This window comes from Nycticebus coucang, unplaced genomic scaffold (genome assembly GCF_027406575.1).
Source record: "Nycticebus coucang isolate mNycCou1 unplaced genomic scaffold, mNycCou1.pri scaffold_59, whole genome shotgun sequence".
Lineage (NCBI taxonomy): Eukaryota > Metazoa > Chordata > Mammalia > Primates > Lorisidae > Nycticebus > Nycticebus coucang.
Window position 1 is genome coordinate 560,752 of NW_026515586.1, and position 9,574 is coordinate 570,325.

The following is a 9,574-nucleotide window of genomic DNA, read 5'->3' on the forward strand; positions in this document are numbered from 1 at the left end:
TGCATAAATTAATTATGAAATGTGCAAACAAGGAAATAAGTGATGCCCATGCAGTCAGCTCAGCTCAGACAGATCACATGTTCACATTGCCCCTTTTCTCTCAGTGTCTGCAGCCAAAGACTCAGGAGCAGCTGGGGATCTTCTGCTCCTCCCACCACAGCACAGAGGATAAAAGCACAATGCTCTGGAACTATTAAAAAGAGGTTAATAAAGATATGCACAGAACAGAAAATAAAGAAGATACTTCAAAATTTCCTCTTGTTTCCCTGTGTGCTAAAAACATAATTTTTCAAGTGTATACTTCTAAAATGTGCCCAAGTTTTATGCATTCTGTCTATCATTGCTTCATTTTCTAATTCTGAGAGCCTCAAATGACTAGAATATCTGAACCTCCTAGGGCCTGGCTGTAGTTTTGGGTGCCCCTGTCACAGTGGAAATATGCATATGCCCTAATGTCATTTGTTCTGGTTATATGCAAATGTAGGTAACTAACTAGGGGAAAAGAAAATAATTATTATATCTCCAAATTAAGGGTAGTGGGCAGCACCTGTGGTTCAGTGGGTAGAGTGCTGGCCCCATATACCGAGGGTGGTGGGTTCCAACCCAGCTCCAGCCAGCTAAAACAGCAGTGACAATTGCAACAAAAAATAGCTGGGCATTGTGGCGGGTGTCGTAGTACCCGCTACTCGGGAGGCTGAGGCAGGAGAATCACCTAAGCCCAAGAGTTAGAGGTTTCTGTGAGCTGTGATGCCACAGCACTCTACCCAGGGTAATGAAGTGAGACTCTGTCTCCAAAAACAACAAACAAACAAACAAAAAAACCCAACAAATTAAAGGTAGCCAAATATAGACAAAGGTAGATTTTGAAAACTCATACAGTATTACTTAATGTGGTTTCGGAAAACTCGAGATTGCTTAGGTTTTCACAAGTATGGGGTCAGAAAAAGTAGGAAACTAACTTCCCAATTTAAACAAGCAAGATTTACTTGGGGTTATCTGTCCCAAACCCAGAACATGTTGAGGTCTTCAGAGCATTGATTTTCAACTGGTGGGCACCGTGGTCGAGGAGGATCTTAGGTGCGTTGTGAAAATTTTTAATAATCTTTAAATTATTTTCAATAGAAGTTCAAACCACAGTGTATTATTTTTTTTTTAATCTTTTTATTTTTTCAACACAATTTAAGTGTGCTATATGAGTTTAGCTATAGATTTAAGTGTACTGTGACTTAAAAAGGTTGAAAAGCACTGCTTTCAATGTTCAGGGGAAGGTGAACATGCAAAGTACAAAGAACCAGAGAAGGAGCTTTGATCTTGGGTTGGGGCAGTATTCATTCTCAACAGTAGAAAAATTCTGGTATATCACTAAAACAATTCAAGGTTAATTATCATTGTAGTATTTTATAATGATAGCATGCCTGATAGGGGAGAATGTGGTAACCCTTACTGCAGCAGAGAAAAATGTGGTAATTCTGAAATGACTTCCTAAAATGCATGAAAGAAATAACGGATATGGCCAGATGTAAGACCAAGTCTTCTGACTTTAGAGTCATATCTTTTAGAAATATTCTTCCAAAAAATAATACCTAGAATTCAAGAAAAGTAGGAATGCTTTTAGGACTTTAGATCATCTAATTTAAAGGACATATTATTTGGCCTATCAAAATCTAGAATAGAGATGTACTTTCTCTTACCTTCTGGAAAAATCTCTTCTCCTCATGTTTAACATGGAATGCATTAGGAATTCAATGAATGTGCTCTTTTTAATAAACGTATGTGCTACTACAGTAGTGGCAGGGGGATACTTGTTTCAAAAACTAGTAATGAAAAGATAAAAATATAAACAATATTTTAAAACTGGCATGATTTCCTTATGTTTTCTTTTGTGTGTATGTTTCAGTGGTTTGGCATTTTTTCTTTTGTATTAGATTTGAAAATTGCAAAATTACTGTACATCTGTTTGCAATCTCATTTTGAAGTTTATTCCATTTGTAAGCCACCCCTAAAGAATATTTCTTACTTTGTTTCTTCAGGATATTGTGTGTGTAGGACTAGGTATATATAATCCTCTTCTCTACGATTACCAAGTGATAAAGAATACTATTTGGGGGCAGCACCTGTGGCTCAAAGGAGTAGGGTGCCGGCCCCATATACTGGAGGTGGTGGGTTCAAACCTGACCCTGGCCAAAAACTGTTTTGCAAAACTGGAAGCGTGAAATAGTAGTAGCTCTCTTCTTGGTACTCAAGACATCCTGATTTGATTATTTCATTTTAGAAACTTTACTGGAAAAGGGTCTGAATTTACACAGCAGGCTTAATTTCTTTCTCGAGAATAGGCCCTAAAATGCTGTGGAATTTTATTGATTTACTCTGAGAATCACTGCACTGCCCTTCAGGAAATCTGAGCTGAATTGAGAGGACACAGTGCGGTTGCTTTGTCAGAGTTAGAGCTGTTTGTCTCACAACATTACACAGTATATATCGAGACTGCAGACACGGTTTGCTGGTCAAAAATACAGCTTTTATATTTAAGTCATTTTAATGGCAAGCGAGCATAAAAACTGATGATGAGATCTTCTGATGTAGATTTTTATTGTGACAGGTTTATACTTTGCTTGGCATCCAAAATTTGATTCCTTACACAGATAGCCCTTGAGAGAGTGTTATTTGGTTATCCAAATCAGTGCTCATATGTTTTCAAGAAATCTTATTAAAAAACCCAGTTCCACGCAGTGTGCCGTATCCCATACTCCTAACTTCCTTTAGCTTGGATACTTCTTTCTAACGTTTCCAAATTGCATAGTTTCCCTGCTCCCCTGGTTTGGGCCTCTTAGAGAGACTGAGTCTATTTAGAGATCAAAGCTTCTGATGTGGGCTTGGCCTTCCCACAGGGATGGATAGACACTTGACAGGCCAATGTCTTCACTTCCCTACTCACTGGTGAGGATTTCAGAATTGATGTGAAAATAACTGACCTTTGGCACTGATAATATGATTTTTAAGAGAGTTTATGTGAGAATAAAGAAAATGTAATATCCCAAACTTATAGGTCAGCTTGGTCAAGCTGATTTCACATAGCCAAATTTTATTAAAAAAAAAAAAAAAGAAAGAAAGAAAAGCATAGCGGGCTAGAGACACCAAAGAGGGACTCTTTGCACTCTATGCGAACAGCTGTTAGGCTGTGCTTTCTGCTGGGGACACCCGCAACACCACAGCTCACATGCTCCTTCCAGGAAGTCCCCTCTGAGTCCTCAGGACATCTGGCTCCACCTCCCTTGCTGGCTCCACCCCGAGCTCAGTGCTGCCTCTTGGCTGCTTGTTACTCAAGCTTTTCAGCACCTGGCAGGTTCTTGGCACACAGCTCTGCCTAAAGCTTGGTGAATCAGGACCCTGGGTCCAGACGGGGAGCCTCAAGAGAAATCAGATGTATGCTGAGAACCACCCCTTGAAGGCTACCACACATCCTGAAGTCCAAATGCTGAGGGCCTGGGGACCTGCATTTTGTCTCTCCTATTGGATGGTTCTTATTTATTCCCAGGCACTGGGGAAATGCAGGGTAAAGGGCACACACCCAGGACCTTCTGCTACTGGACCTCTCAGCAGCAAAATCTCTAAAGGGGACAAGAGGACTGGGCCATCATCCACTACTGAAACTTCCAGGATTCCTCAGAGCTCCTTGTTAGCCCCCTGGGCTACTTCAAACCCTTAGACCCTTACTGCTTTGGGGTTTACTTCTGATTTTTGTTCTCTGGCCATCTGTCAGTTAAATATTTATTCAAAAATAAAGAGAAATGCATGCCAAATATTTAACGAGTCCCAGGATATAGTTGTAGGGTGGCTGTACCTTCTTAAGCATAGAGCCGGTGGAAGAACACATGATTTATTCTTCCATACAGAAGAAAGGGTGGAGTGACTGCCCAGGCCTCAAATCCCACTGCAAGATGGCCATTCAGTAAAAGCTCAGGACTTTCTTTATTCATTCATTGGCCTTAATTTTTATTTTTGAAAATAAATACATCCACGGGGTGCGTTATCAATAGCTCTTCTCCTTAACCACTGCTCCATAAATATCTCTGAACAGAGAATGATTTCACAGCCACAGCTAGATTACTGAGTGAGGCCCAGGGTGATGAAGAGAAAGAGAGCAGGCAGAAGTGTGTTTATTGGCTGCTCAGGGACCAGGGGAACTAGGGAGGGAGACCAGGAAAGCCTTGGGCTGGAGGCCCCAGGTGTTTGTGCCCAGAATGAGTGTTGCTCCTGCAAAAACAGTCCCGCCCTGAATGGGGGAGGCTGAGCCCTTGCCAAGGGGGTGCCGGTAGGCCCAGGCTTGTGAAGTGGCTGTAGAAGGTAATCTCAGCAGGAAAGCCAAGGGCAGGTGTATGTCCACTGCTAACAATCTGCAGACTTGATTGGCTTGACTCACCCAGAGCCTCTGAAAGCCTGGAATTGCTGGTTGATGTTTAGAACTCCAGGGATTTCACATAAAAATATGTTTCTGGCTTCTTGGGAAATTTCAAAAGGCTTTGGGCCCTCAAGCTGTTTGGCTGATGAGCCATGGTCAGCCAGAGCTGCTGGCCTTGTGACAAAAAGGGCCTGGCTCTGGGTGCCCAGTTCCACCCAGACCAGGTCAGGAATCGGAGTTACATGCTATATGCTCAGCTGGGTGGGCTTCCTGCCACCTGAACATCTGGTCTTTCTTCACCCACTGGGAAAGACTCAGACTAAGGGGAGGCAGGGAAAGCCAGGGAACATGGGACAAGGCTGGGGTGGATGCTGTCAGGTGGAGTAAGGGAAACACTCGCAGGTCTGGAGGCTCGGGTGACCATCCTGGCTCTGCTATGTTATGCCAGGAACAGGAGGGGAGAAGGCGTAGACCCATCTGTAGACTCAGCTGTCCCTCAATAGGCCCATTTGACAAATGTCTTTGTACAATCCTTACAGATCCCTAGCCTGCTGGGTGGGGGGCTCTCCACCCCATCCCAGCTGTGCAAACTGAAAGGCAACCTTAGTAGATCTGGGACAAATAGGCCTGTATCCTTTATGGACAGGCAATATCTACTTTAATGAAATGAGTGCCCAGGAGGGTCATTACTTGGTTTTTCTGAAGAAAAGGAACCCAGAAAGGTCCTGATTCACCAAGTTTTAGGCAGATCTGTGTGCTAGGTTTCAGCCAGGTGCTGAGAAGCTTGAGTAACAAGCAGCCAAGAGGCAGCACTGAGCTTGGGGTGGAGCCAGCAAGGGATGTGGAGCCGGATGTGCTGAGGACTCAGAGGGGACATCCTGGAGGGAGCATGTGAGCTGTGGAGATGCAGGTGTCCCCAGCAGAAAGCACAGCCTAACAGCTGTTAGCATAAAGTGCAAAGAGTCCCTCTTTGGTGTCTCTAGCCCGCTATTCTTTTCTTTCTTTTAATAAATTTTTTATTTCAAATTAATATGAGGGCACAAATTTTTAGGTTATTTTTTTCTCACTTCCAAAGTAAAGTTCAATATGTAGAGGAACCCCTCACCAATGGGGCTTGCTAAACACTCTATCATTGTGCACTTAGGTTGGATCCACCGAATACCTTCTCTCTTCCCATCAACTGCCCTTCCCACATCCCCCTCCCATTTCCTTCCTCACCTCTCCCCCTTTCTAGACTATATTTTTCTTTTGTCATTTATATAAGGATGTAATTGTTTATATATTGGTTTCATATTGGTATTGAGTACATAGGACTTATTTTTTTGAGATACTTTACTAAGAAGAATGTATCTCCATCCAGGTAAACATAAAAGATGTTAAGTCTCTATCTTTTTATGGCTGAATAGTATTCCATGGTATGCATGTACCACAATTTGTTAATCTGTTCATGGGTTGATGAGTGTGTGATTTGCTTCCATGACTTGGCAATTATGAATTGAGTTTCAGTAAACACTCTGGTGAAAATGTCTTTGTGGTAAAATGATTTCGTAGATGCCTAATAAGGGGATTGTGAGATCAATGTGAACCTCCATAGAGTTTATATCAGTTTGCAAACCCACAAACACTGCAAAAGTGTTTCCTTTTCTCCACATCCACACCAGCATCTGAAGTTTTGACAGTTTGTGATGCAGGCTAATTTTACTGGAGTTAGGTAATATCTCACCTGAGTGGTTTTGATTTGCATTTCTCTTATGATTAAAGACGATGAGCATTTCTTCATGTGTTTGTTGGCTATTCATCTGTCTTCTTTAGAGAAGTTTCTGTTCAAGTCTCTTGACCACATAAAGTGGGGTTGTTTGCTCTTTTTTGTGGTGTTTAATTTGATTTCTCTGTAAATTCTAGTTATCAGGATTTTGTCAGATTCATCACAGGAGAAATTTCCTTCCATTCCTAAGGCTATCTGTTTTCTATGTTTGTGGTACCCTTAGCTACACAGAAAATTTTAGCGTGATCAAATCCCATTTATTTATTTGTAGTGTTGCTAGATTTGCCATGGGTATATTCCTCATATAGTTTTTCCCAAGGCCAATACCTTGAAGTGTCTTTTCCTCAAACTCTATTCTAGAATTTCTATTGTTTCATGTCTTAAATTAAATCATTTATCCAGTGAGAATCAATCTTTTTCAGGTGTGAGAGGTGCTGGTCCAGTTTCAGTCTTTCACATGTGGCTGACAAGTTCTCCCAGCATCATTGGTTAAACAAGAATTATTTTTCCTAGTGGGTCCTTTTGTTAGGCTTATCAAGATCATATGGCTGTATGTGGCTGGGTTCCTCTCTAGATTCTCTATTCTATTCCATAGATCTGAAGGCCTCTTCCTTGCAGGTTTTATGGCAGGACTCTGCCTGATAGATGCTGGTGGTGTTAAATGGTTTTCTTGAGCTTCCATCTCCTATTGTCATCATTAGGATTCCGAAAAGCCAGCCTGTTGTCTGGTTTTGGAAGCTGGAGACTCCTGCAAACTTTTCTCATTTGATGGCTCCTAATTACTCAGGAGTGAAGTGGCTAAGTCTTCAAGGTCCCTTTCCATCCTATAGTCGCTGGGTACCCCCCCTTCCCTGATGGCATTTCCACTGTGTGAGAAAGAGTAGCCCCCTGGGAATCCACAGTAGTGTCAGCCTAGCCAATATGGACTCTGAGAGTTATTAACTGTGTCCTAGAGGAGGCTTTCCTGAAGATGGGGTCACTCCACTGTGTCTTCTATAAGTGATTTGTTCATAATTGACCATTAAAAGAAAAGGGAAAATGGCAGGGCAGTCCCAGAAAAGTAGAGTGGAGGTAAGAGAAAGGAGCCTGTGTGGCCTTTTTTGGCCTGCTGAGAAAACCAGGAGGAAGAAGCCTGAGGACCACCCAATGCAGAAAAGCCACATCTTCAAATCCCCAAGCCATGGGTCTCACCTACTCCTAACCTGGGCAGTCAGGGGATCAAATAATAATTGGAACTTTTAGAACACTCCCAAGTTTTGGGGTTGCCCATGATCCCACCATGAACTGAGGACTGGAGGCAAAGGTGTGTTTCCCCAGTTTAGGAGTATGTATCGAGTGATTATAAGATGTACTGAGAGTTGCAGAGACAGGTGGCTTTTAGTTCCACCTTTTCTCCCTTATTTGTAAAATACTAATTACATTACATCATGTCTTTTGATTACTGAAACTTATTTGGAGTAGTCTATCTGATCCTTCCCATCTCAGGAGGGCAAGTCAGTCCTTCCCACTGACTTTTGAGAATTGAGAGATTTCACTTAAAGCAGAAAAATAGGCCCTTCAGCCAGGAAATTGAGAGTCTGTGATTCTGTGGGAAAGGAGGACTCCACAGAGCTGAGTATTCCAAAGATAGGCTTCCACCCAGGCCATGCAAACACTGGGCTGCTAATGCAATGATCAGACCCTGCAACTTCTTTTCATTATTTATTTTGTCCCATTTTTGAAAAATCTGACACATATTCCTGCCTTGCAAAAGAGTAGGTGTAAGAAAATTTAAGTGAAATAAATTACACATTGCCACATTCCCACATAAAGGTTATGAGAAGCCAGTAAAATCCACACTTTGATGAATTTCAGCTCTCGCTATGCCAGGAGCCTTTTGCCATGTACAGGACAGGGAGGCAAATGTGTTTTGCCGTCCTCATCCACCATGAGGAGGTGTTTGTCCTTGAATGCTGAATTAGCAGCCAATATCATGGCCATAGCCACAGATAACGGTGTTGGTCTGTTGGACCTGGCCTCTGTTTCTGAGAAATATGCAAGCATTTGTACCTTTGACAGATGAGAAAACTGAAGTCTTGGCAATTAGGAGCTTGCTCAAGATCATGCAGCTGTTAAGTGCTGGAACTGGAGCTGTCTCCCAAGCTGAGATCCAGGTGCTCTCCTTGCTCCTGGGAATCCACAATGGTGGCAGCCTAGCCAGTTCAATCATTTGAATCTGTTTGAAGTAATTTGGGGATTCGAGGTAATGCTGGACATGACATTAACCTGTTGTTTAGAGATGTTTATAAATGACGCATAGTAGGCTGAAAACTTGTCTGTGTTTGCAGAGAGAGGAGATATGATAGACCTTACCCAGCCAAAAAAGCCTTTTTTTTTTTTTTTGTTTTTTTGGAGGGATGCTCATTTCCCTTTACCCATTCCAGTTTTCTAAACTTCTTTGATGGGGTGAGGGGGAGGAGTTTATAGAGTTTAACCATTTGGGTAAATTTCTGAATGGTTGTGGTGAATGCTGCAACAATATGGCTGTCTGATAGGAAATAAAAGAAGGACAGCATGGGACTTGGTCAGGTACATGGATCCACTTGTGTGCTTGGAGTGACCATCAGTGACCAGGATCAGACTTCCTGAGGCTGCATCCCTGTGCATCATGCAGAAGAGTGTGTGCAAAAGCTCTTAGCAAGTGAGACAGCCGGGTGCTAATAGTGATGGTGAAAGGAAAAAGAAATAGAAAACAAAAAAGAAAGGCTGACATGCTTTTTTATTCAGGGCTTCAAGGAACAGAATTGGGTTTTATTTCTAGATTTAGAAAGTGAAAATTTCAGTGTGGCTTTTTGTTTCGCATGTATTTAAAAAATAAAATAAACTACTGGTTGTTTGAAAGCAAATGAGGCTCCCTCTTTCCTTCCTGAAACATCTCCCCATCCCCAATTTTAGCCAAACTGTGTGTGTAAACAGTGTCTTAATTGACTTCAGGTTAAGGAAGTCTGGAAAACAAGTTACAATTTATAAAACCATAATGGACATCCTTGAGACCTCTTCACAAATCCAACTACAGGGATTTATTTACCAACCACAAACTGGGTGTAGAATGTTTGCTACATATTCAGTGGGTGGAAACAAATAGCAGAAAGACTGGACTAGTGTGCTAGAGAACTACATTTGGGGAGAAAAGATTCTCCCTGCAAAGCAGAGGGCCTGTCCCAGATGATCAACAGATGGTCCCAGATGATCAACCCTCACAATGAAGTTGGTAATGGAGGCTCATTTATATCTCTTTCATGTCTAATCTCTCTCTGTGCTTAGTGTTGTGTCTATTTTGAGATTTAGAAAAGAAATATTTGAATTTGCAAAGTAAATTGTCTTTTGGTTGTTTATTAATGATCATGTACATTTTTCTGTTTGATCCCTTG